The following is a 21,567-nucleotide window of genomic DNA, read 5'->3' as shown; positions in this document are numbered from 1 at the left end:
CAGTCCTCACAGTCTGTTATTTGACCTAACGAGCTAGGATAAATGACCAAAAACGGTCGGTAGGTTTAGTGTTAAGTGCTAAATTTACTATCTGGACATTAAAATCCAATATCCATACATACAGAAAAATTTTGACTCTAAATTTAAGAATATATAAGATCCTACCTAGGACCCTAAATTGGACGTGAATCCCTGAGGCGTTTAAGTTTAGAAGCTCTGAGCGAAAGAAATGGGCTAGAATCCCTAGCTCTTTCAAGTTAAGAGATCGGGAACTTAAGTTCAGCATTAGCTTGAAAATGAAAAATGTCTACAGATTTGCAAATTGCAACTAAAACTAAATGAGCAAGGATTTAGAATTAGGACATTGGCATTCATTGGATGGAATTTGAAATTAAATTCCTGGGTGTTTCTGTTTAAGAATTTTCCATTTTTCTGTGTGTAGGACTGCAAATCTTAAAGACGGACATTTTGCCCAGTCTGCTTATAAGCATCGATGTTCCAAGTTTGAAGTGCGATATTTTCGATACTAATTGACTTTTTTTGTTACTATATTTTCAGAAGGGTTGTTTAGAAACTTGGCAACGGTTTATTGTCTTTGTTTTTACTAAAATTAGTCTTAATACATTTAATAATGAATTGATATGTAGAGGTGAATTTGGCTCTTATTTTGGACAACTTGGTTGTAAATTTGAACAGCTAATCCACCTCAACAGGATGCCCATTGTTCATCATTTCATGAACCAATCTTACCAAGTCCTCTTCCTGTTCATGTAAGGGAAACGTAGAATGTCACAAGAAGCCCGGAAACTTTCCATATCATTCATTAAAGTGAAAAATAAGGAGTATCACCTCACTGGTAAATGTCTTAAAAAAATTTCCCATTTTTCACACGAAAAACCTAATTCACAAGGCAAATCTCACAAAAATCGTTCTCAAATCACAAGGCTAAATGTACAAATCACCACTAACGTGAATCAACACAATATTCAATAATATCACTCAAAAAGCGAAGAAACATTGTTAGTACTTCACCACAGCTAAATAAGACTGAAGTAAACACGAAGTTCTGACATATTTCTCGTAAGCAATTGCTCACACTGAATTTTCCACAAAGCAATTTTAACTCAAATCATTTCCAAAATTTAACGTATTTAGTGTTAAAATCTTCCAAAAAGAACAAATATTTAGATAGAATTCATTATTCATCAAATATTGGAATAAAAATCCATCATTTTAATTAATTTATTTCTAGTGTCCAATTTTATCCTCAAAGTGTCCAAAATAAGAAACTGGTCAAAATTATGAGCCTTTCTCCTATATCTTTTTCCTTTAATTTCTGTATGATCAAAAAATCCGTATGCTGGGTGCCTCTTTTACTATGGCTAGTATTTTAATTTTATACGGAGGATGGTAATATTTTTATCATATTTATCTTGATTTCTTTACTATTCAATCTGACTATTATCTGATTCATACATATATTTCTTATAATACACAATTTATCTCAATCTGAGACACTTTCTACACAAAAAATAAAAGACGCAAAATTAGTTTCACAAAATACCATCAGCAAAAAGGCACAATATTGTATGGTTACACTCATGAATTTAGCCTTAGGATGTTCAGATCAACACCTTATACTTGGCCTTTTATGTTAACTATAACCATTGCTGTTCGATTGACTGATAATAAATATTATAAACACTTTATGTTTGAATACACATAAACGCACATAATATTAAAGCGAAAGAATGGGAAGAGACAGGACTAAAGGCATTTCTTGTAGGGAAATCAAATGAAAAGATTTCGATCTTATTGTATTATTTCCCACCTCCCAATCTATCACAAGGACCAGAAAATATATAGTTTCCTTAGTTGTGTCCCCCATCAATTTCCTCTGGAAAGGCAACACAGCAAACAGATAGTTTTTGTCAGTAAAACCCCAGCAAATTTCACGGAGGTTCATTTTTCTGGCTGTGCACACACATTTTTCGAGTAGATGCACAGCGTCCGTCGAGAACAATGGGTGGTGGGTGATAGTGGAAAAAGAGGAGTAGTAGAACCACCAAAAAAAGGGAAGTCAATCGGAAATTTGATTTTCTCACAGATGCACACACACTTCCTTTCAGTAAGTATTGAGTATGAGTTATCATGTTTGGCATTCAATTTACTCCCCATCTTTATGAGTTTGTCAGTCGTCTGTAATCAAATACTTCACCACCAATAAATGGTGAGATGACTTGGAACCACAAAACACAATGTCGAGGACGTCCTGGTAAATATTTTCGTTAGGGAAGAGATTTTTATGACCAAGGCTTTTTCACATTATCCTTTCTGTGAGTGATTTTAGTTTGCAATTTCTCGTCAGAACTTGATTAACATATCCAATGTATCAGATATCAATGTATTTTATTAACAGATATAACCGTCTAAAAATAGTATAAGGCATAATATTTGAAGGTTAATTGCTAGTTATTAATTACCGATTGAAAGCGTTGGAGATTTCTTTACAATTTTACAAACTATAATTTTCTAGTTCTGCAACCAAGAACTGAAATTTATTCAACTTGACTGTTCAAAATTATCTAACGAATATTACGATTCAACACATTTTCATTTAACTTTCATGTCGGTTCAATTTCCTGTTCTCTAAGTTATAAATTTTTTAGTAAAAATAATCTTTGTGATTCCCTCAAGGATTTACAGTCTTTTACGATGTATGAGTGGTAGATAAAAGAAGAAAGCTTCTATTTGGAGAATTTTTGATAAAGAAAGTCATTTAACATGAATGTTTTTTTTTTCCTTTAAAAAATGAATCAAAGTATATAAAGAATTTTATTACTTTTGATTGAGATATCTTGCCTTCTCACGCCATTCCATTACGCAAATGGAATTGTATATTGAATTACATGAATATATAAGTTAAATATAATATAGATAATATATTCTACCACGGATATGAAGAATAATTGCGTAGGATTCATTACCGTTTCAAAATGTAATAATCTTTGATCAGCCAAAAATCGATAAATCAAAGAATTTATCTGACTTCGCTACGATCAATGGCGGTCTTAACACTTTTCTACAATATAATCCAAGGGTGAGCAAGAACCGTTTGAAACCGAATAAACGTCAACATAAGTTTGTCCAGATAGTATCTTGGTCAAATCCGGAGGTTGGTGGCCGCATAAATGCAAAACATATAATTTCTTGAAAAGGACTCGAGTGTAAGCACAATAAAATAAATAAAAAAATAAAAAAATTTACATGCAATTTTCATTTGACATTTTTGTTCGGTTTCAAACGGTTCTTGCTCACCTGTGATATAATGCGAAAAGTTTCAAGATTCAAGAAAGCTTGAAGATCTTTTTTAAAATTCTATTTATGAGTAAAATTGAGTTAATTGATAAATTTTGAGATCGCTTACACCAGTTTACGTATGATATAAAATTACATTGTTTGAATTGCATAAAAATGAATTACAATATGTATCGATGTGATATTTAAAAAAGAAATAGAAGATAAAAAAAAAGAAATGGAAGATAATTATTCTAAGAGCGATCCTATCGTTCCTCTATAACGTTTTTTTTAGTACAGTTTCTAATTTTGCTTATATCACTTCGCCTTATAAATAAAGTTGCGCTTCGATAAGGGCCTTGGAGATTTATTAAGTGTTAAATTACTATATTATTATAATTATTAAGAATTACTGTAATCGAATGATTAAATATTAAATTATTTTTAATTTAATTTAGGGGTTACGTGGGTTACAAAGTCTAAAAATATAGCATATATCTTTTAAATTTTTTTTCAACATAATTAATTGTATGTGAATAGTACTTCCTGACGATTTCCGAAATTCCCACATTGTTAAAAAAAATAATTCAAGCCCTTAAACGTGTAAATACAACATTTAAACTATAGTGATAGTATTTTAATCCCGATCTATTTTACCTATGTCCGTGAAAGCCAGTTTAGGTTTTATAATAATTAAGGTAAAATGCCTTCGAGTCGACCAGTTCCTCGACTCGACCGGTGGTCAATATTTGAATGTTTTAATGGTGAATTTCTAAAAATTGTCACTGATTCGTATTAATTTATGGAATAATTTACGTATTAATGTTAGATCATAAGCCAAATATTAGCATAAATATAAATAAATTGAATAAATAACTCTACCGGTCGAATTGAGGAACCTGTCGACTTGAGGCACTTTACCTTATTATTCCCTCCTCTTATTTTAAAACCAAATATTTTCTGTTAGGAGATGAGTTAACTCATAATTGGACGAAGAACAATCACACCTATAAATTTCCACACTAGGATGTTTATTCTGTACTCTTACAATATCACTGAAACTAATTATTATTATTAATCGCATCGAGATATACAACACAGTAAAAAATGTGAAAAATTTCACTACTATAATAGTGCAAAATCGACCGTTTTAGTTGTTTAATTTGAAAATGTTTAAAAAATGCACAACATTTTGGTAATTTATTGTCATGTGATTGAAAATTACCACAATTATAGTTGAAAAATTTTCAACAATGTTGTTTAATTTGAAAATGTGTAAAATTTTAACACTATAATAGTGTGTAATCGAATAAATTAATTACTTAATTGCGATCTGTGTAAAATTTCTCACTGTTATAATCATAAAATTTTTTCAACAATGTTTCGTGATTTAAAACTGTTTGACAAATTCTAAAAATTACCACTATTATAGTATGATTACAGTTTTTCACATTATTATAGTGTGAAAAAATACACAACTTTATGGTATTTTTTGTCACATGATCAAAAATTAACACTATTATAGTTTGATCATAATTTTTAACACTATTATAGTGTGAAACCTTGTGTATTTCAACCAAATTTGTTAAATTTTTAAACATAAGTTGTTGAATTTTGAGACAAAAGTAGTTGAATTTTTAAACAAAAGTTGTGTAAAAATTGTTGAATTTCCAATTAAGACTTATACTTCAGTCGAGATGCTTTTCATTGAGCAAAAGCCATATAGAACATCAAATATTTATATGCATAATAAGTATATCGTGAAAAACCGAGCATCAGATGTAATCATTTTGCATTGGGGGGATCCCGAGTACAGGAAAAACCAATAAAAATGCCTAAAAAGGCAAAAAAAATCAAAATTTTCGAAATGAAAAGAAATTTCAACAATAAACAGAATTCAAAAATTTTTGAATTTACACATAAAAATTCAAAAATTTTTAAATTCACATCTTAAAAATCAACAACTTTAAATTAAACAATTTTAAATTAAACACTTTTTCCAAATTTAACACTATAATAGTGGTGAGAAAGATTACACACTATAATAGTGTTAATTTTTTTTTATTGTGAAGGTGATATCACAATATTATGAAGGTAATATCACATAATTTTATTGTGAAGGTAGATCGCCCAGGAGTGCCTTTCTATGCTCCCGGAGTTGTTGGACGAAGTCGGTGCATTATTATTACGTTATTGTACATGTGAAAATTATCTAAATCAGGCATTCACATCTTTGCACCGGGCGGGATTCGAACTGACAACAATTGTGAGTCAAGCCGGGAATCGATCCGCCCAAGAGCCAACATTCTTGCCTATTGCGCCACTGAGATCCCCAGAAACTAATCCAGAGACTGATAATAGGATGCAACTTAATTTAAATTCCATATAAAATTTTGCACGGATTTAGAATTTTCCCACATTCATTATTTTAGAGCTAATCTAGGCTTATCATTGATTTTCCGGTTGTCTTTGCTCCATTTAATAGTGAACAAATTACTGAAAAGTTAATTGAGAGAACTTTGTAATGAGAAAATTTAGCGGAAGAATATATGTATTATCCGCTCTATTGATAGTGTAATTAATACAGTCGATATTGTCAGAGGAAGTCTAATAAATACACTATTATTGGAACTGCATAATAACAGTAATTTTACGCGATTCTCTTTTGTAGTACATGGAAATTATCTAGAGATAATAAGAGGCATGAGAAGAGATGAGATTGATCATGAAGCCGTTGACAGACGTAAAATTGGAGATTGAATAAATTGAATTGTAATAGAAGATAATTTTAAAAAAACCAAACCTCTGAGTATTAAATTTTCTTTACTTTTGATTGTAATTGTGTAGTTGTATAAGGATATTTCATTTCATAGGATATGGCAAAGATGAAAATTGAATTTGATGCTTCTGCGATGATTTTATCCTGTGAAATATGAATTTTATGCGATTCACTCACTCAAAGTTTTATGGAGGGTTTTCGTGAGTTTCGAATGAGTTTCCATTCTCGTAATTGAGAAGTTTAGTTAGAGAAAAAAAAATACTCAATAGGTCAATTTTCGACCTTCCTTCCGATCAGCTAATGGGTTCCACACCACTGGTGAATTGACCCATCCTGGTTATATAGCACTTTATTTTAAGATATATATGAACCAACCATAAGGTCTCCAGTACACCACAAATATAGCAAGTGTACACAATAACCCCAAGAGGCACCGAATAGGATCAGATTTGTGTGTGGGAAATATTCTTGAGCTTGAGTTAGAATTTGAGTAACATGAAATCTCTGAAATTTATCCATGTAGTCTAATGGATAATACCGCAAGTTTTGACAATATGAATTATGTACAAGTTTATCAGGTTATATCTTATGTGTATGGGAAAATTGGTGTATAGTACTGCAATTAAACAAAAGTTCCGTATGCTAATCTGAAGGGCAGAGTTGAGGATTTTAGGAGCAATATTAGACTATTAAGGAATTCCATGGAATAGGGATGTTTATCATATTATAAAGTTATACTGTATCATATTTTCTCTCGAAGGAATGCAGAACGTAACTATTTTTCCCGGCAGGGTTTAAGTATTTACTCGTTTTTTTGGAATTTACTTTTAATGTCTTATGGCCTCTACACACTAGTAGAATTTCTTTTAAAAAAATGCTTTTTTAAAGAAAATTTCCCCTATTTGTAGGCAGAAACGTCAGATTTTTTTTAAAAAAAGGCATTTTACTGCTCGAACTCAAAGAGAGAGCAGTTATATAATCGACTTTTTTTGCAACTTCTGACTGTTCTGAAGCTTAAACGGTAAGAGATATCGACTTCCGGTCTACGATGACCCCTCCTCAAATGACATTATCTCGTACTCAACCTCTTTGCTTTTCCCCCTCCCCTTTCTTATGTTCCCTATCCCCCAAAAATAGGTAAAAAATGAGGTTCTTCCAATTTTGCAAAAAATTGGCCTAAGCTTTTCAATGATTTTTGGATATGTTTTAGAGCTGGTCCAGGCGAACATTTCGCTAAAACATACCTATGACCGGAAAATTCGCCATTTTGAATTATTGAAGGTCAAAGGTCAACCACTTTGAAAGGTTCATTTTTCAACCGATTTGGTTAAATTTGGATTTTTTGAAAAGGTACTGCAATGTCGAACCCGGCTGCCTCGGTCTTCATCGGTAATGAACCGGTTAAGTACCGATTTTGTATAATTTTATATCCCTAATAATTGATATTCCCTAAAAGTAAAGTTTTTTCGATTTTTCTCAAAATTGGCCCAAGCTTTTTCAATGATTTTTGGATATGTTTTAGAGCTGGTCCAGGCGAACATTTCGCCCAACATAATGACCGGAAAATTCGCCATTTTGAATTATTGAAGGTCAAAGGTCAACCACTTTGAAAGGCTCATTTTTCTTTTTGGTTAAATTTGGATTTTTTAGAAAAGTATTGCAAATTAGAACTCGGCAAAATCGGTCTTCATCGGTAATGAATCGGTTAAGTACCGATTTTTTTATTTTGAAATGCTTTTGTGATTTATGAATCAAGTTGATCTCTAGTAGATCTGTTATTCCAAAAGATTATGCAAAAAGCTAATTCACGGTGAGCTATATCTCGTGAGTTCGAGCATACCGCAAAGCTGGGACGCTTTGCTCTTTTTGACGAAAATTCCTTCTAATGTGTAGACACCATTAGAAAGAAATTCTCTTGTTTCTTTTATTATTTTATTTGTTTTTTTTATTTACAAATCGAATAAATCTATATATCTAAATTCCATAACGTATATTCATAGTCGATATAATACGGATTTTTAAAACTATAAAAGTGATTGTGTTTAATAGCTTCTTGTTGTATTGTTATCAAACCCCTCATTAAATTATTTGAGAAATTTAATTATTTCAACTCGAATAGATGTGAATGAATGAAGTTAGAGCTCAATTGTCTTCTTGTTCTCATTACTGCCCTTTGATTAAAAATTCCATTTTGGTGCAAAGGGGAAGAAAATCAGCCCTCAATTGCTGAGCAAATTGGAGTCAAAGTGGCAGGGTAAATTGATTGGAGTTAGCAGTGAGTAATGTTGGAGAAATGGTGTGAAAGGTTTATCAATGCTGCAAATATCAGAGGGTTGGACAGAAAGGCAATTTTTATCAAATTGTTCATTGCTTATTCAAATCACGCCACCACACTGGGGTGGATAGATAAATTAATTAATTATCCAACCCATGTTTGGAACTTCCTCAGACTCTCACACTTTCGATAATTGACTGTAATTGTGGTGATTTTGTACCCAGGAGTGGCCAGGGGCGCGGGCAAATTGAGATGGAGAGATAATCACATTTGGATTTTGCATGTTGCCCAAGGCTGAGCTTTTCGACGAAAGCTCTAATGAGATTTGTCTTGGGAGAAACGGACTAAACCGCATAGTGTATCCTTTTGGCTTTCTTTTGGGTTATGTCCAAATGCTCGATGAGGGTAGTTGATGGGAAAATTAAGTCACCACCCCGTGTGACCTTCATTCACACGATGCGCTGATGGACAACAGGGACTTGTAACTTTGGCTGTAGTACATCAATTGCCATCGGCTGTGATGAGGTGAGGTTTGCCTCCTTTTCTCCAGGATGGGGAAAATCTTTTGGGTAGGCGGTTATTGAGGCACATGCGCATCTCCCCGCTATAGACATCCTGTGCTCTTCACCATGAATAGCAGTCTGATAAAGTCATAGCTGTGGCCAAGAGTGTAAAGCTGGATCAGTGTTGATGTGGCTTTTAGTGCAAGAGCACGCTTCCGGCTGATGACTTAGATGCGGTCTTCGCCACCCAATCGTGATATGTTGGCATTACGTAAATTAAGGTGGTGGTCGCGACTCAGTGATTGATGATTAAACTGTGAAGAATTACTGACCAAAAGACCTTGTCCCTTGTGCGAAAACCTTTTCCATTATCACCTCAGAGACAGTGTGGTTCTTCCTCCATAAGGCTTCCTGATTGATGGGTGAATTGTGTGAAAGCCATGCCAAGAAAAGTGTGACAACAATGTGTAATGTGGATTAGAAATGGCTTGAGTGATTGAAGAACAAATAATGTGATTTATGATTTGTGCCATTCAGTATCCCTTTTTGGCCAGAAGTGTTGGTGTCACTTACATAGAAAATTGACTGCCGTGAAAAGGATGATTGAGGGATTTGGCTCAAATTAATTCAATTAAGCATCATTTCAGTGGTGATAATTTTGAATGTTAGGGGTATCTGTAACCCTGAAATTCATTTAAATCTCCAAGGTACCCTGGGGAGTTGATAGGGTATCTCCTTTTTTTGTATGTGACCGAGATGTTTGAGATGGATTTTGTCCTTTTGGGGTCACTTGCAATCTATATCCCCCAATGTTTTGCATAATACTTGTAGAGCAGCCAAAATTTTAAATGAAGCCATTTCCACATACACCTCTTGTAATATAACCCCGTTCACATAAAATTTATCAATATGATAGAGCAGAAATGGGTGAGAATAATTTTGGAAAGGAAATCCCTAGAGAACACGTTTGCAGTCACCTACACTATACATTTTCCATATCACACTTTTGGGGAATGTATAGGAAGTGATGATATCAACGGTGAGAGAGCAAAGAATGAAGTTCCAGAGTCTCAATATGAATAATAAAGAATGGGTGGTTTTTTTGTGTGCCTATTTTCTCCCTATCGAAAAAAAGGCGGTCCATGATTGTGGATGAAAATCCCTGTTCTTGATCTTGTATGACCATATACAAAAGACATCCTAGAATATTTACTTCATCTGCACTGTGCTATGAGACCGGAATAACCCTAAAGAGGCTGAGTGGCGAAAACAGAATTTTCCCCCAGAATATTTAGGGTGTCCCACAATGGAAGTCCATTGAAATCCTTGGAGCTCCTTTGGGTCTGATTTATCGATGAACTGGTTAGGGTTTTGGTCTTGGGGAACAGTGATCGACTACAAGAGAGTTTATGGGGCTCAAATGGGGAGACAAATAAAAACCATTAGTGAATTCTTCTGGAACTGACATAATCCAATGGACATTGATAAAGTGTCTGTATTTTAGCTTCGCGACTTACAATTGCTGAAACTCAACATCAACTTCTAGCTTCAATTGGATGGAAGTGGGAGCGCATGTATATAAACTTGTCACCAATTCAAATTGTCATCCACCCCGGACGATCCTTTCCGTCCTGCTTCGTAGAATTGAGGGAGAATGGGGGAAATACATTTGAAATGTTATGTCGCTCTGTTTCCGGCTCATGATCGAATGCTGCCACAATAATCCCTACAGACGTTGGTGGGATATGGGGCTAGAGCTTCCACTCAGCCAATTTTATGGACGCACATTTTCCTTGCTTTTTGCTTCCTCTTCTTTTTTTTTCTTTCCCACCCACACCATCGGCGTAGATTTTCCCTTATTTTTCTGCGAGTGTTTGTGTTGATTATACAACATTGGATTGACCATTTTATCGAGACCTACATATACAGAACCAGTAGTCGGCGCTCTTCTTTATGCCACTTAGAGATTGGGCAATGGCAAAATATACATTCCCATCAAACCAAATATCAAGCGAACAATGCCATCATAGAATCATGCTATAAGGCATACAAAATATTGTCTATACCCTCTATAACATTGCCACTACAAAAACGAATATTTGCTGCAAAATCATTCCATCAAAGCTCTGTAGTAGTCTCGCCATCCACTCACATGTATAGTTTCGTTCAATTGCCCTATATATAAAAAACTCTAAGCTACATCACTTTAAAGTGGATGTAAAAAAAGGAAAAAGAAGTTTAAGAAGATGAAAAATGAAGCAATTTTTCTTCCAAAATAACTCTTAGTTTTTCAGTAATGGGCATTAAAGTAAACTTTCTTTGCACTTTGCCGAGCTTCCGAATATTCTGAGGATTACAATTCACATCTTTTGAGGTTGAGCAAATTAAAAGCTAATCATTAACTTCTTTTTTTTTAAGAAAAAAAGTTTAACAAAAAGTTTAAGTTGTATTACTCTCAGGTAACGATAGAAACGTTGCTGAGACATACACTGGTAGCCAAAACAATATAATTATTGCTGTAAAGCCTGACATTTTATTTTCGGATTATTTTTTTTTCAAATTCTATGAAAAAAAATAAAAGTATAGGGTAAGTGTGCCAAATTTCGGCATAGTTGCATGCAAGCGTCAAAGCCTTAAGTTTGAAATGTAATATTTTAAATACAAATTGATTTTTTTTATTCTTTCTTCTGAAAGAGTGTTTCTTGGAACCTTGTAAAGAGTTTACAATCTTTATTTACTCTAAAATCATTCTTAATACATTTTAAAATGAATAAAAATATAGACATAGCTTTGGTGCCCTATTTCGGCCACCTTCATTCTCATAGTTCCTTGCCCTTCGGAAAGTCTTCCAATATCTTTTTACGCCATCTCGTTTGTCGTAGCTACATTTTTTGTTATCGTTTTGCATTGTATAATCTCTAGAGTACGTAAAATCTAAAAGTTCATGGAAATTCGAGGAACAAAAAACGTGGCCGAAATTGCAAGCTGGCCGGAATTTGGCACACTTACCCTATGTATTAAAATACATATCTTATATGTTTTATATCGTATAAGTGTTACTTTGATCACAGGAGATTTTTATTACTGTTCGATCTCAAGAAGACAGCAGTTATATAATCCGCTTTTTTCAACTTGCCACTGATCTGGAGTTTAATCTTTTAAGGATCAGAACGATGAGAACGTTAAAAATTTGAGGTCAGAAAAAATACATTTTTCTGGTTTTATAGTTCTAGAGCAAAACACAATTTTAAATGGCCATAGGAAAAATTTCAATTCCCGGTGACCCAATCGTCCTTAAAGGGTTACACGGTGAACTTTCGGTTTTCGGTGAGTCCTAATAAAAAACGTTATCTCCAGACGTTTTTTTTCCTTTTTCTATTCACCTCCCTTCACCTCTTTCATTTTCGGATATGTTTTAGGTGTAGGCTAGTCGGACATTCTGTCCATGCATACTTAAAATCGAAAAATTCGCCATTTTGAATTACTGAAGACCAAAGGTCAATTATTTTGGAGGACTCATTTTTTAATCAATTTGGTTGAATTTGGATTTTTTTGGAAAGGTATTGAAATTTCAAACACGGCTGCATTGTTCTTCATCTCTAATAAACCGATTGTGTAACGTTTTTAGAATAATTTTTACTATGTGTATTAATATTATATTATTTGATGATTTCATTATCATGTTAAGCCGAAAATAGACACAGGGATCTGCTTAGGGATCAGCCCATAATTCGGAAGATCAGGCTGATCTTCTAAATTTATAAGGTCTAGTGAAATTACTGGAGGCGACATCAGCGCCAGTGCTGATAATGAAAAGCTTCGCTTTGGGTGTTTTTGGGTACTTTTCAAAATGTCAGTTGGGTCAAATAAACATGGAGAGTAATGGTACGCAATTTTGCAAAATCTAAAAATGCATTACGATTGTAGCAATGGGAAGGTCACAGTGCTCTTTTCTGTACGAAAAAACCCTTGATATTGCACTTAAGAAGTCTCCAAGCGATCAAAGTGTGCACATTTAATAGAAATTTACGCTGAAAATGCTAATCCCTAAGACCATCTTCAGACTAGAGTTTTAGCCCAGTTCCCGAGGGTTTCAAAACCTTAAACAGCAACCGATTTTATTGATTTTTCAAAATGTAATAGGCCATTTGCCCTTAATAAACCAATCCTATGTCAAAATTTTCCAAAAAATCTTGACTGATAAGATATTAGAGAAGTTAAGCCATATGGCTAAGCCTTAGGTCTGAAGCCCGTATAATCCTAAATCCTAATTGTATGATAGTTTGGGCTGATCCTTTACCGTCAAATTTTTCGAGCTAGGTATTCTCTAGGATCAGCCTGTGTCTATTTTCAGTATTACACTACTAAAAAGTATTCTATATGGCATTCAGTTGATTAAGGGTGCAATTCCGAAGTGCTTCTAGTCAAGACTAGTAGCTCTAGCCTCACTACTAGCTGTATGAGCTATATACATTTTTAAGAGAAATAGGAATATTTCAGTATGTTCTGTACATCAAACACATTTGTTTCGTGTAAATTTCTTTCTTAAACCTGTATCGATGTACTGAAATTACTGAAATACTGATATTTCTCCTAAAACCGTATAACTAGTAGTGACACTAAAGTTATTAGTCATGACTAAAATCAATTCAGAAATGCTCTTCAGATCTGGAGCGGAATAATGTAATGTTTAAATAATGTGTAAAAATTTTTATGTAATAAATTCGGAAAAATTAATCGAAAATCAGATTCATATCAGTTACTAAAAGACCCATATTGGAATAGCCATTTGATGTTCAATGAACTTTAATAATGTTGTCCTATTCTAGAATTTACTACGAAAATTTGTCATACCGTTACAGAATTCCGGTACTGTACATCTTTTTATTGAGATCTTTGCTTACTCATATAGTACGATTTACCTAGTAATTTTGTATATTTTTTCTGTTTCCGTGTTGCCATACTTGAGATCCATTTTAAGGCCCGCCCACAAATTTTCGACAGGGCTCATGTTCGGAAATTGAGTTATAAGAGTAAAACTATTGATCCCAGTCTTCTGAAAGCACGTCTTTATACGATTAGACCTACAGATTAGTCATATAGCTTACCTGCTATAATTTTTCCAAAAATAAATAAGTGTTGAGAAAATTTTGGCATAATCTTGTATATTCATTATGTCCTGGCCTTTGCGAACTGAACTAAGGCCCTTGACACACTTACGACTTAAGCTGAGAGACGGCTTAATGGAAAATGATAGAAAAGCGGTTTAACCATTATTTCGATATAATTACACTAAGACATTTCTCGACTAATCCTCAGGTCTATCAAGTCTCTAAAAGCTTTTAATCTGAAACCAAAACTACTCTCTTTGAATTGTGTTTTTTTTTATTATCTTGTTTGGATTGTTATATTACTACGGCCAATAGAACCAAGAAGTTTTAAAGAATATTGAAGTACTCCATTTGGTCCATTTTCTTTTGATTCAATAAATTGGAACGACAACTTTATTTTGGCCGTCAGTGTAAATATTTTCAAGGAACAATGATAGTGGGATTAAGAAATTTTCTTTTCTCTTTCCCTTTGGATGTATGAAAGGTTTTCATTGTGGTTCTCTATTTTTCACCATTGCTTCTCGTTTACAATTTTCTTAAGTTTCATGCTGTATACATCCAACAAAATCATTACACAACTTCATCATACTTTCAGTCTGCAGGGAAACCCACTAATCTTACTTTGATTTTTACATTGAAAAATTCTCTGTTTTTTGTTCAACATCAAAGAATATACGTACAATTAAAAATTAGAGATGAATACCTGGAAGGGAAATTGACAAAGTGAGGGGTGAAGAAAAAAAAATGATGAGGGAATATGTTGACAGGATCATATAAAATATGACATCTCGTGCTTTACTCCCCCACAAGTTTTCATGTCAGAGAACTTTGTGGTAGATACTCTTGGTAAAATTCTTCGCTTGCGGGGCTCTTTTTTTTTAGTACATATACAAATATACAAAGAGAGAAAATATTTTCACGATGTTTTTCTTTTTTACTCATCCAGCTATAATCCATTAATCTTTGTGATATAATCGCCAATGGGTATACAGATGCAAAAGAAAATTATTATTGCATATTTATACAGGGACTTGGATTGTGAGTTTGAAGGCAAAAAAAAAGTCACATTAAATAATTCATTGGACTCTTTGTAAATTTTCTGTCCAAATTTCGTTGATAGAGTTCTTAATCGACCGTGTATTTATTTACCTATTTACTTTAATTTTAAGTTATTAAAGTAATTATGAATAAAGTCGGAAAATTTAGTTATTATAGCGATAATGAAGTTCTGAAAACACAAGGATACGCTCTAATTTTTCTGTGAATTTGTGAAGTCTTTATTTCCCTGGAGGCTAAACGGTTATAGAGATATAAACTTCAAATCTTCGTTTCTCATAAGTCTCTAAGCACACAGTTTTAAATGACTCGCACTCATTCTTCGTGATTTAGAAACTTATGTTTTTTTATAAGGTCTAAAAATTACTCCCCTGGTATTAAGTATGTATATATGTATTACGGTTTTAAAACGGGCACATATTCATCTATATTCTCTAAAGCCTTATACATATTCCTTCTAAGAACTTTTAAAGGTAAAAGATTAAACGATGCTTGAGAAAGTATTCTATAATTTATTTGGGCAAAATTATATTCATTTTTTTTATTTTCGATCGAAATTCAATCGATTGCAATTTTACATTTTACTTTTTCAATCAAATATAATTGTATCTTTCTGTGAAATGAAAATTGAATTTGAAATTTCAATTTCAATTTTTTATTTGACAGGAACAGACAATTACATCTGATTTGAATTTGAAAAAGTAAGAGATGAAATTTCAGTTAATTGTATTTCACTAAATTGAATAGGTGTGCTCGCGCAATAAAGTATTAAATTCTGAGATATTTTGCAACATTTCGCACTAGTTGTAAATCGATTTAGACTATTTCAAATTTAATTCTATTTTTCACTGTGTCTTTTCAGATTTACAATTTTTAAATTGTAAATCTATGAATTGATTTAAAATCTCAAATTAAGAATAAACCGATATGGATATTGAAAACGAAAGGAAATGTATAATTTATTTCAATTCTATAAGCATTATTACCCTTACCATTATTAAGCTTACTTAAACTATTTAGTCAATGTACTTGCAATACTGGAGATAGAAAGATCATATTTTGGAATAAAATTCTTAAAGATTTTTAAACGATTAGGGTGGAGTAACCACTTATCGCCATGTTTAGGAAAATGAGGAATTAATTTTATTATAACTTATGAACTCTTATTACAAGATAACTCAAATTTGAAACTGATTTTTATTAACAATGCAAAAATAACCACTTCGTCGCCACTTTTTATGACTTTTCGTCAGTTTTGTAACCACTTCTTGCCACCCACTTGAAAAAGTCCAAATTTGATTTTTTTAGGCAATTTTATGAAAAGAATACATTCAACATTTCCATTTCCTCATGATCACCTTATTATTACCCATTTTAAATGATTTTTCTTCACTTTTATTTGTGAAATCAAATTATAGAACTATTGCAGAATGCAAACAATGAAGATTTGACAACTGTGAATCTACGAAGTGAAGTTAGCGTCGCCTATTGAAAAAAACATGGCGACAGGTGGTAAATTAATTTCAGAATATTACCACTTTTCGCGTGGCCTCATTTTTATATAAAAATGATATAAAATGAAATATTAATTAAGTAAAAACAAATTTTATGTTTTGCACAAGTGTAATTAAATATTCAATAGACAAACTATTTATCCAATAAGGTATATTTTGCTTGATGAAAATTTGATGACAGTATATTTGGTAAGAAATATTGGTTTGGATTTGGATGCACTTCGTCGGTTCCGAAGAAGACTATTGTAAGTCCAAAATGTAAACTTTACAGGAAAGAGGTTTGAAGTTTGACAGCTAAAATTTATTTTCATTAATTTCACTGCAATTAGTATACTTTCAGCTTTTGAAACTATTTTATCATACTTACGCATTGAATATCTTCTAGTTAATACTACTTTTAAATTAATTATAGCAAAATTGTGGATAAAAAACTCAATAATTGGGTACGCTGATTTTAAGTTTTTTTCTTGTAACTTTTGCAGGAATATCTTAATCAACATAAAATTTTGTGGGGACATAGATCTAAGGTTTCTGCATCCAATGATACCATCTTTTTATACTATTGTAAGTAGACTTACAATAGTCTTCTTCGGAACCGACAACTTGCTTAAAATATTACTCTAAAAAATGCTGTAAATCGTGAATCCAAAACGAATAATAATTATTTTTCGACTCTATACGTAGCAGCAGTAAAAATACAAATAACTTTGCGGCTCATTTACAGTAGACTCTCGCTAATTCGGCTCTTTTAAGATCGGGATACCTTTTAATTCGAGCAGCAGTTAAATTAAAAAAAAAAGTTTGTTGACATTTTCCAGGTTTGATTATGATTATCGAATGAAGTAAATATGCTTAAATTCACCACAGTTTGTCTTAGTTGTGATATGATTTTGCATTATTAAGAGGTTTTCATGAGATTTATAAATAAATATGAGTACGTAAACTTAATGCGACTATGCAAATGAACAAAAGATAGTTGCATTTCAAACAGGTTGACGCCCGACTTTCTCTCTAATTCGGGTGACATTTCGGTCTCAAATGCCCGAATTTGAGAGAGTCTACTCTACATATTTCAAAAATCGCAAAAAATAACGATTTCAATATAAGTGACGAAAAGTGGAGCACTGGCGAGAAGTGGTGATTCCACGCTATAGTGAAATTAATCTATTAGGGAGTTTTTGCAAGACGCTGGAAAACACACGTCTTAAACGTCAATAAAAATTTGAATTAAAACATTAAGGTGCTTAGGGGGAGGTGGGGCTACTTTGAGATGTGGGCCTAGATTGTTGTACGACTTTTTCGCATATTTCTAAAGGAATTATTTTATTTAGTTCCGCATTTGTTTTGTAGAGATAGATTACATTACGTTACTGGAAAATTTCCTTTAGAAATATGAGAAAAAATCGTATATCAATTTAGCCCCACCTCACCCTAGTGATGATCTTGAAGATATTGTGTTAGATCTGTATGTGGTTTCGGTCATCGTAATTATATCTCTAGGCACCGCAACATTCTGGTGGGTTTGTGACCTCTCATCACTCCTCTGTCAGAGAGCGGCTTCTTTTCTATTTCGTCTGATTTTATCGGGAGGGTTGCGTTACTTGATCTCACTTGTTATTCCAGTGGCCTCGGGCAGAGTACGGGAATAAGAGCTCTAGGTGCCGAGAACTCACTATAACCAGCTATCACGAACTATCATCGACAGCTAGGTTGTCTTGTTAAACTCACTTCAAAAGCATGCCAGATTATCACTGATTGGCATTGCTAGATTCTATCAGGCTGGGCCAGGTTGAATTTGTTCTTATTTCCTTTGTTATAATTTTCTATTTTTGTATTTTCTTATTCCGTTTCTATCTTTTTTTCTTTGTTAATCAAATCATGTGAGAGGGCGGACCCTAGTGGTATTATTTTAAATAAATAAATAATTTTAAATTCTTTACATTAAATTATTTGAAACACCATTTTTTCTATTGTGTAATTAATTAAGAATACAATTTTCCACTCAGATTTCAAATCAAGAAAGAAAATGAAGAAAAATTTTATCAAAATCGAGGCAGTGTTGATCTTTCCGCTCGCAACTTCGTATAAAATCTCTGCATAACTTTCCGTGAAGGAAGATTTTTTCACAATTTTTAGGTATTCAAAAATTCTTATGGCGCTGGCACAGCTTTTCAATTGGGTGAAATTCAATCGATTGAAATTTTACCTCTTACTCTTTCAAACTGAAATCAGATGTTGCTGTCTCTTTCTGTTAAATGAAAATTGATATTGAAATTGAAAATGAAATTGAAATTCCAATTTTCATTTGACAGAAAGAGACAAATATATCTTATTTTAGTTTGAAAGAGTAACGGCGTTTATCACACTTGCACATTAAAATTTTAATGTGTTTCACATTAATTGTCGCTTGTGAGCGTTCAAATATTATCTGTGTCTTTGAGTCACTTAATATTTTGGGTTCTTCTATTTATTGATAAAAAAAGTGGACTTGGCCTGCAAAAATAAGTTTAAATTTACCTAAAGCATAAATATTTTTCACATTAAAAAATTAAATAGATAATCACATTAATTTTTCGCATTAATGCTATAAATCAATTCATATCAAATTTTGCGGGCCAAGTCTACCTTTTTATCAACAAATAGATCAAATTTTGAATATAAAATGATTCAAACATATAAATTACGCATTTGTACTCTCACCAGCGACAATTAATGTGAATCATATTAAAATTTTAATGTGCAAGTGTGATAACACGGTAAGAAGTGAAATTTCAATCGATTGAATTTCACTCAATTGAAAAGGTGTGCTAGCGCCATTAGCATACAATTTACAAATCAATTGCGTTAAAATAAACTACCCTAAATCACCTAGTTTGTAAAATTAATATACTATGTAGTATGAGATAGATGAGAATGAGTTAATAATAATATCTACTAATGTAATAAAAATAAACATCTCAATATTCTGAATTTTCAATCAAGTCAATATTCATTTTGTTCTTATATCTTGGTTATCTTCCTAAAAATAATAAATGCTTCGTAAATTTGCTGAAGAGAAAATATTTCTTATATTGGAGTCTGTACGTAGTGATCAGTTTCAAACCACAAACCATACCGAGAAATGTACGCTCGACCTCACAGAAAAGGATGGAAAAGGGAGTGAAATTTACACGAACGTGCCAATTGATTTGGGAGTAAGTATGGTTAACCAAATATCTCACTTTCTCTCCAATCTAAATGGTCGATGTGGTTTAAACGAAAATTCTCTTCAGTTGATTAATGCAGAAACATTGGATATAGATGAGTTGTGGAAATAAATGAGAGTTTGTTCATTTTTCGCCCTTTCATACTTTTGCCATTTGTAATAAAAGTAGGAAAAAAAAATCTTTCCCCTTTTCTGGTCTCTTTTTGACAGCCTAACAAATTATCCCGTGAGGAATTCAATAAAATCCACCAACAGGTTACCCATATCACTCAACAAAAGAGAATTCTGGTTAGCGAGAAATTTGTATTATTTTCATAAATTGACTCCACGATGAGATAAAGCATCGAAAAATATATAAAATGCTCACATTAGCAAAATATGCTTAAGATAAGTATCATATCCACCCACAATTCTTGTCAGAATCATTTATATAAGAATTGTTGGGTATTTTGTATTTACGCGAATTGCAATCTATTGGAAACTTTCCAACTTGTATACCACTATAAAGTCCAGTGCTTTAATACGATTCACTTGAGTGCCCCAGAAACGGACGAGATTCCATTCAGGGATGAGTGTTCAAGTTAAGGTTGACTGACATTATTTATAAATTTTGTTGCTCATGTACCCATCCATTGGGAATGATATTCGAAAGCATCAATTTTCACATGTTACCCTTCATAAACTTTATCCCGCACAAGTTACATATAAATGTCCATGAAATCTATATGTATCTACTTATGAAACTTTTCCTGGTTCAATTTCGCCGTATCGTGTATCTCCTCCTATAAGATAGGTACAAGTTGAGCAATTTCACAGTGCTTTAGCATACCGTTTAAAGTTGTTTAGTAATTGAAGATGCTTTTGATATCTAATGGGCCGGATTTCTTCGCATTAATTTCTGTTTAAATCCTTTTATTAATGTGGAGTTAATATACGTAATTGCCATTGATTAACAACAGGAAATTTTAAAAAGACTTCTAATAAAGATTATTTAACTTATTATAATTCATGGATAAGGTTTTTTTATTTTAGTTTTTAGGATCTCTTACGCTATTTACGATTCTTTCGCAATTGTTGCATAAATCTTATCAGAACGTGGTATAAATTTGATCACAATGTGCTAAAAATTTAATCCCATTATGGTGTACATTTTATCCCAATATGGTATAAATTTTATCCCATTTTGATATAGATTTTATCTCGACTGTGGTATAAATTTTATCTCATTGCGGTATAATTTTTTTCACGTTGTGGTATAAATTTGATCTCATTGTGGTATAGGGGAAAGCGCGCTACTTTCGGATGATTCAGGCTTCGAACAATTAATGTTTTTTAATATGTTTTAAATTAATTTGGCCCATTATAATAATATATTCTGATAGTTGGTTCAATGCCTCAAATATTCAGAAAAGAGATATGGGTGAAATCCATTAAATCAATTGTCCGAAGTTTGAGTCGTCCGAAGCTTGAGTCGTCCGAAGGTAGTGTGCTTTCCCCTAAATTGTATCCCATTGTGGTAAATTTTGAGATTCCCATATTAAATATTTTCGAATGTTAATACATTTATCAACATAAAATCCTTTCTATGGATTTAGAATATTACAACGACAGTCTAATTGACATTTTACAGTCTTTCGGGAACTGTACCACAAAATTTCCCATAAGCAAATTAAATGTAGTCTGTGAGAAATATGAGATATGGCAGTGAAAATTGTCTCTAATTTCGTTAGATGCAATCCCAGTTGTGTTTAACAAAGGCACAGTGGATTAAGGGAATGTTGAGGTTGGAAGAGAAAAAGAGTGAAGTAATTAGTCAAAATTGAAGTA

At 32.6% G+C, this 21,567-nt stretch overlaps 1 protein-coding gene across 13 annotated transcripts in view; it reads left to right on the top strand.

The window, feature by feature from the left end:
- The first annotated feature begins 9,015 nt into the window (after nucleotides 1-9,015).
- The window catches only part of LOC129810280 (uncharacterized), a 60,731-nt gene continuing 48,179 nt past the window's right edge, over nucleotides 9,016-21,567 (top strand). For 4 of the 13 annotated variants that reach the window (XM_055860649.1, XM_055860641.1, XM_055860644.1 and 1 more), the window contains exon 1: nucleotides 9,026-9,276. The gene's annotated coding sequence lies outside the window, so the exon portion shown is untranslated. Of the gene's footprint in view, nucleotides 9,562-21,567 lie in introns of all 13 variants that reach the window. The other 9 variants (XM_055860645.1, XM_055860642.1, XM_055860646.1 and 6 more) reach the window with 5 other exon arrangements.

The sequence above is a fragment of the Phlebotomus papatasi genome, chromosome 1, assembly GCF_024763615.1.
Source record: "Phlebotomus papatasi isolate M1 chromosome 1, Ppap_2.1, whole genome shotgun sequence".
NCBI classification, from domain to species: Eukaryota; Metazoa; Arthropoda; class Insecta; order Diptera; family Psychodidae; genus Phlebotomus; species Phlebotomus papatasi.
The sequence above is the reverse complement of the archived record's forward strand: the minus strand, read 5'-3'. Positions and strand labels throughout refer to the sequence as shown.